Source organism: Bubalus kerabau, chromosome X (assembly GCF_029407905.1).
Source record: "Bubalus kerabau isolate K-KA32 ecotype Philippines breed swamp buffalo chromosome X, PCC_UOA_SB_1v2, whole genome shotgun sequence".
NCBI lineage: Eukaryota > Metazoa > Chordata > Mammalia > Artiodactyla > Bovidae > Bubalus > Bubalus kerabau.
Genome location: NC_073647.1, coordinates 62307928 through 62315234, shown reverse-complemented (window position 1 = coordinate 62315234; position 7307 = coordinate 62307928). Strand labels below are relative to the sequence as shown.

At 40.6% G+C, this 7307-nt stretch overlaps 1 pseudogene; it reads left to right on the top strand.

Moving 5' to 3' along the window:
• The first annotated feature begins 1814 nt into the window (after nt 1-1814).
• Nucleotides 1815-5767, top strand: LOC129638976 (T-complex protein 11 X-linked protein 2-like; annotated as a pseudogene).
• The last annotated feature ends 1540 nt before the right edge of the window (nt 5768-7307 follow it).

The following is a 7307-nucleotide window of genomic DNA, read 5'->3' as shown; positions in this document are numbered from 1 at the left end:
GGAGGAGAGTTAGGAGAAGAATGGATGCATGTATATGTATGGCTGAGTCCCTTCATTGTTCATCTGAAACTATCATATTGTTAATTGGCTACCCAGATAGAAACTAAAAAGTTTTAAGAAAAGAATATCCCATTACCTTGTGATGGTATGTATTTTATATTTTTTATATCTTGCATTTGTTTTGTCACATTGTTATTTTTCTTCCTATCTTTATCTCATTCTGCCCAGAAAATAATATGGCACTACTGTTACTACTAATCCCAATGAAGCCTTAAATTGTGATTGGCTCCTAGACAGATAAAAATAATATTCTCTATATACAATTTGGATACCTAGTTTCTGGAGCTGCAGCAGACATATGTTGGCATGCCTTTGCCTTAAGGAGATTGCTCATTGGAGAGCATTTGGGGTTCTAAACAATTTGGCTCTGCTGATTTTCTTTTCTGGGCAGATCTTGCTATCATTGCTATTACCACACCAGAACAGCCTAAGAGATGAGATTGTAGGTATGGAGGCATTTGATGAGCTCCTGTCGGTTAATGTTCCCTGGAGTCAGGAGTTCTCTGGTTTTCTCAGGATTTGGACTTAAGCCTCCTGCTTCTGGTTTTCAGTCTTATTTTTACAGTAGCCTCAAGACTTCTCCATCTATACAGCACCATTGATAAAACATATAGGTTAAAGATGAAAAGTTTCTGCACAGTGAGTGACACCCAGAGAGGGTCACAGAGTTACACGGAGAAGAGAAGAGGGAGGAGGGTGATAGAGGTGACCAGGATAAGATGAGAGGGAATCAAAAGAGGAGAGAGCAAGCTAGCCAGTAATCACTTTCTTATGTGTGCTCCACAGTCTGGACAGCTCAGAGATGTTCACGGAGTTATACAGAGAAGAGAAGAGGGAGGAAGGAGACAGACATGGCTAGGAGGATAAAGGCGGGAATCAAAAGGAGAGAGACAGATCCAGCCAGTAATCAGTTCCCCAAGTGTTCTCCACTGTCCGGAATACACAAAGAGATTCACAGAGTTGGGTAGAGAATAGAAGGGGGAGGGAGGAGATAGAGGCGACCTGGTGGAGAAAAAGGAGAGTCCAAAGCCAGAGAGAGCAGTCAAGCCAGTAATTTCGCTCCCAAGTAAAAATGGGTACTGAAGATTTGGTTCTTAAAGGTACAAAATTGATAACAAATACCAAAAAACAAAGATTAAAAATCTAGAGTAGAGGTTGGATTTTCAAAAATACAATATTAAAGAAAAAAAAGTCACAAAAATTATAAAATATATATATATATGAAGTTTGCTTAAAATAGGGTCTCTTTTTTTTGCAAAGTAATAGTAGGTTATAAAAATTAAAAACTAAAGGAGTAATAGAGGATTAAAAAAATTTTTTTTAATTAAAGAATGATATTAAAAATAGTAAAAATATATCTAGGACTTTCTCTGCTGTTGTGGGCAGTGTGGGGTCAGTTCATTTTCGGATAGTTCCTTGATCTGGCTTATATTTCTCAAGATCTATAGGCCCCTTCCTATATGTAGTCGGTACTAACTACAGGGTTTTAATCTACTGCACCTGTCACTTCCAAGGAGGTTCCCTCTGTTTTAGCTTCTTCTGTTTGCTGGTCTCTTCAGTGTCTATTTTCCACCCTGACACAAGGGGGCAGTGGTGGACACTTTTTTAGGCTCACTTGTTCAGTTGTGCTGTGGGGAGGGAGGGACTCTTTGCCACCCCATGGACTGCAGCCTACCAGGCTCCTCCGTCCATGGGATTTTCCAGGCAAGAGTCCTGGAGTGGGGTGCCATCGCCTCCTCCAAGTAGAAGATGAAGCAGTGCTCAAGCGAGAGAGCATAACAGATCCTGTGCAGTTACTAAGCTGAGAAACTAGATGTACTGTTCCTGAACTCAGTCTTAGACACTGCACCAGAAAACTCTGGGCCAGATACTGGGTTATAGCCCCTGGCTTGTCTAGCCCTTCTATACTGCAGAATGGATTAATACTTCTATTGCTCCTCTCTGGTTTATTGCCTTTTATTTTCAAAGGACAGATTCTCAGAACCCTTTTGATGATCTTCAGATCATTTGGACACTTTCTAAGAAATGATGCTGTTAAGACACTGGCTTCCCAGGTGACACTAGTGGTAAGGAATCCCGCTGCCAGTGTAGGAGATGCAAGAGAAGAGGATTCGATGCCTGGGTTGGGAAGATCCTCTGGAGAAAGAAATGGCAACCCACTCCAATATTCTTGTCTAGACACTAAAGAGAGTAACTGGTTCTTTGGGAGATTTCAAACAGCCCTTTTGCAGATATTATCCCATGTATCCTAATTCAAACCCTGTGGGGGGACAGGAATGAGGATGATCCCTGTTTCACAGATAGAAGAACCAAGACCCAGAGGTAAAGTGATAAGTCACATGATTTAGAAATTCAACCACCATTATCCCAAGTACCCATAGAGAGTTAGAATTTTGGTCATTTTTCTGAGATGGAGTACCTACAGTGGAAAGACCCTTCTAACTAAAAGGTCAGAAGATGTATCTGTTCTTAGCTCTGATAACAACTCACTCTGTGGCCTTGGGTCCCTGGTGCAATGTCTGTATTTGTAAATTGAACTAGGACTGTGGTTTTTAAGGCCATTTTAAACTCTAAGATACTGTTATTTTAGGACTCTTAGCTTGAGTTCCACTCATCCCACTGGATTTCCTTTCAGAGTGTAAACATTTGATTTTTTCCTCCCTTGACAGGGGCATCTTTCATGTTCTGGACCTGATGAAAATGGACATGGTGAACTATATTATCCAGAGCCTCTGACCCTACCTGAAGGAACAGTCTATCCTTTATGAATGAACTAAATTCCAAAAACTCCTCAACAAGCAACCCAGTATGGTCAAAATTTAAAGACAGAAGAGGGGGAGATTTGACTTTGGGTATGATTTCTTACAGTGATAGGGTATTTTCTGTTTTTAAATAGTTTCTCCCTATTGAGCAGGTGGCTAGGACATGGGGTAGGAAGAAGGAACATTTCTCCACGACAAAAGATGTACAAAATAATTTATTTATTGAGGAAGAATATATTCTCAAGCCTTAGTTTTCAAGCCTTGGTGTTTCAAGATATTTACTTATCCTTTCTATGTCATAGATCTCCTTGATTGCACCACAAAATGGCTAACAAAATTCAAGTTCTCCTGACTCTCCCAGCTCTTCCAGCATGGCCCGTTCATTTCCAAATTGGGCAGTGGACAACCCACAACTTCCCATTTCCACAATGGTGTTATACCAGGGATACCTGAACCTTCTTCTCTGGGATCTTGACAGTAAAGAGTTTCCCGAGGTAGGAACATACGTTAGAATATTTCCTTTTTGTTTTGTATTCAATACCTTTACTAGAACACTCTTCTGACAGCTTGCTTTTCCCTGCCTCACCAGAGTCTGCTGATGAATAGAATCTGGCTGCAGGACATGGAGTCCCAGTTGAAGCAGTTAACCATTCTGGCCTCAGTCTTGCTAGTGGATGGAAGTTTCTCTGGACATGTTTTATTCAGCTCGACTGAATTTGTGAATAAACTGAAACACATAAACAAAGCCCTGACAGACGAATTTAACTCCAGGTAAACTTCATAGAGGCATCCCTGGTGGCTCAGTGGTAAAGAATCTGCCTGCCAATGCAGGAGACTCAGGTTTGATCTTTGAGTTAGGAAGATCTCCTGGAGTAGGAAATGGCAACCCACTCCAGTGTTCTTGCCTGGAGAATCCCGAGGATTGAGGAGCCTGGTGGGCTACAGTCCATAGGATTGCAAGCATCAGACACAACTTAGCGACTAAATAACATGGACAAAAAACTACCTAGATCTTTCTCTGAGTTGAAAATAATATGTGGGGGTTGGAACTTAGGCAGTTAATGTATTACTGCCTTATTCTTTATCATAAACCACACAAAAGACCTTGGGCATCATCTGCAAAGGTTGTTGGTGTCTTTTGATAAATTGTATTAAAGTTTGTGATGGAAACAAAACCTATTTCCAAGGAGGTGAGTGTGGAAACTAGTTTTCTATGAATGATTCAGTACTGTGTTTGCTTAAAATGAGTTATTATGTACTTAAATAAGTGACACTGGATTTGTGTATGCATAACCAGAAGTTGATCACTTGGTCAATAATATGTATCCATAATTTGCTTCATGCAGGGCACTGCAGCTAATGTACAAAGAAGAACTGGAGGTTCTGATCTCAATATATTTACAATTCAAGTGGTGAACTAGGGAAAACAACTACAGAAAATGCCTAAGAAATCTTAAAACAGAATTTAAATAAAGTTTATGGGACTAAAGAACAATGAGTAGATCCAAGAATGGAACTGAACCCTTGTCCGATTTGTTTCAATTAAAGTGAAGAATAGTATGAATTAGTTAATATGTATGAATTAGTTGACACCTTAAGGGTAACAATAAAATGATTTCAAACACTGTGTCCTCTGTTAGTGGTGCAGAACTGGAATTCTTTTGTGAGTGGACCTGGCTTCTGGTGTTGGACTCTCTGGGCTTTGCTCCTATGCCAAGGCCACTCTGCTTTCTGTCCTTCATTATCTAGGCCTAAATAGGCTATGGTGAGTGTGAGTGAACAAATGTCTCAGAAAATCCACAAATACCTCAAAGATATGGGCCTAACTGCCCTGAGTAGTGAAAAGAAAGAGTTTTTTATAGGCCAACTTCAGATCATTGCCAGGAAAGAGAACTGTTTGTAACATCATTGTTAAGAGTCATATGGTGGTGGTGATGGGGAAGGGTGGCAAGAATGTGGAAGGTGAGAAGGTGGATACAAGACTGGAAGTCAGTTGTGAAGCCATTCAAAGCTGGAATGATCATTGGGAAAGTCTTTTGGCTTTAGTTTCCCTATGTATAATGCACATAATTGAAGTAAATCTCTTTCAGTTTGAAGAGTGAACATATGGTTTTAAGGTCAGCTAGGATGTGTAACTTGCAGGTGCTAGTACTGAGTGATTCTTGGTCATTCTCTAACTATAACCCAAGGCCTGTGATGGGAAACGCTTTCTCTATCCTATGCTTTAAGTTACCATGATGGTCCCTACTTCCCTCTAAGGAACTGATGCTAATTTAGGCCACAGGATATATTCCATGCTAGAATGGAAGCAGTGAACTTGACCGCCTTGCTTCTAATTTTTCTACCTTGACATAGTCTGATTTGGCTCTGTAGACCCAGAGTTGGTACACTGGCTGCAATGTGTGTCCTTAGAATTTCAAGTACAATGTCTAGGATCCTCTAGTTAGGTCATGCACACCTGGAGCTCACTTAGCACCACATTAACATTATAAACACCCAGAAACTTATTGGCTGGACATCTTTGAATAATGCATTGTCTTTGGGAGCTTGAGAGCATTCCTTCTTCCAAAAGAAAAGAAAGAAATCTCATTAATATGATTTACCTAAATGAGTGGGTAGGTCAGTGAAAATCTCAGTTACTTTAAATGTTGGCTAACAGAGAGTGCAAGGGCATTGTGAATTTCTTCTGAAAACTCTTTGATCTTTCCAACTCTTTTCTTGCTAGCAGATCAGTGGATCCACTTGTTTCTCATAGGTTGTTTGGTTCTCTACTAGACCTCTCTGCTGTCCTTATTCTCATCAAGGGGGAGTTGACAAAACTAGGTTGGAAGCTTTTCAGTCTGATGTGTCACAATCAGCAGGTATTTAGCCCCTATTATGATGAAATCCTTAAAGATATCATCCCTCCAGCTCAGGCACAAGAAACAGAAGTGGAGTCTATCTGATAGTTCCAGACCACAGTCTGGCAACAGGGACCCAGGAGAGAGGGCTAAGTATATTCCTGGGATGACATCACCTGTGCCCAGCAGAGTAGCCTCTTCCTCACTTCAACCTGGACTCAGGGCTGCAGGATTCCAGCATGTAAATACAAACTAGCCCAGCCCCCTTCATAATAAACTTCTGTGCTGCAAGAAAACCTCAGTTCCTTCTGTGTTGCAACTGAACCCAGGTTTTGTGCCCTTATCCCCTATTATCTGAGAACCAGTGATCCCTCAGTTCTCCTTCACTGGCTGATCATTCTTCAGGATGCTGGCTTGAGCAGGCATCAGGGCATCGGCTGCTAGCATTGTTTCCTCCAATGGAAAATGATTTCCTTGAGGGCTGTGAAAACTTTCTGTGGAATTTTTTCAAACTATGAGTTCTGGAAGTATAAGGGCTTCTAGAGGTTGGGAATACACTGAGTTGCAAATCAGGGGAAGACATAGAATCCTATTTCCAGTATCACATTCTCCCTATAATTTTATTTTATTTTTTTTATTTTTTATTTATTTATTTTTTCTTCCTATAATTTTAAAACTGCAGTAATAGTAAGAGCCCCCACATCCTGTTCTGGCTTGGGGGGCATGAAGCAGTATGCAAAATTGAGGACTGGATGAAAGTCAATATTGTCTGCCAACAAGCATTCATTTGAGGATAGTTCTCAGCCTCAATGGGCACACGCTCTCTCTCTTTCTCTCTTTAGTGATCCTGGGGGTAAGTTTTAGACTCTCTCAAACCAATTCCAAATGCAAGCACTTAGGTCACAGACACTTGTTTCAAGTTCATCTCTGGTTCCATTCTGTAGCTAAATCTTCTACTGTCACATTTCTAGGCTTAGAACACTTTTATCTTCTTGAGATAAATGACCTGGGTATTCAAGAGTGGGACAACCACTGTGTTTCTGCCCACTTGCAATCTAAGCCTCTAACTCCCAGATTGTGATTGTCAACTCATTTGGCATCACAAATGACAGATGTCCTAGATTCACAAATATCTGGGCTTGTTTTATTCAATTGTAGATATTCACCCTATCATTTGAACTTTGTGTGGATCACAACAAACAGTTTAAAATTCTTAAAGAGATGGGAATAACAGACCACCTGACCTTCCTCCTGAGAAATCTGTATGCAGGTCAAGAAGCAAGAGTTAGAACCAGACATGGAACAACTGACTGGTTCCAAACCAGTAAAGGAGTACGTCAAAGCTGTATATTGTCACCCTGCTTATTAAACTTATATGCAGAGTACATCATGAGAAATGCTGGAATGGATGAAGCACAAGCTGGAATCAAGATTGCTGGGAGAAATATCAATAACCTCATATATGCAGTTGACACCTCACTTATGGCAGAAAGCGAAGAACTAAAGAGCCTCTTGATGAAAGTGAAAGAAGAGAGTGAAAAAGTTGGCTTAAAACTCAACATTCAGAAAACTAAGATCATGGCATCTAGTCCCATTGCTTCACAGAAAATAGATGGGGAAACAGTGGAAACAGTGACAGACTTTA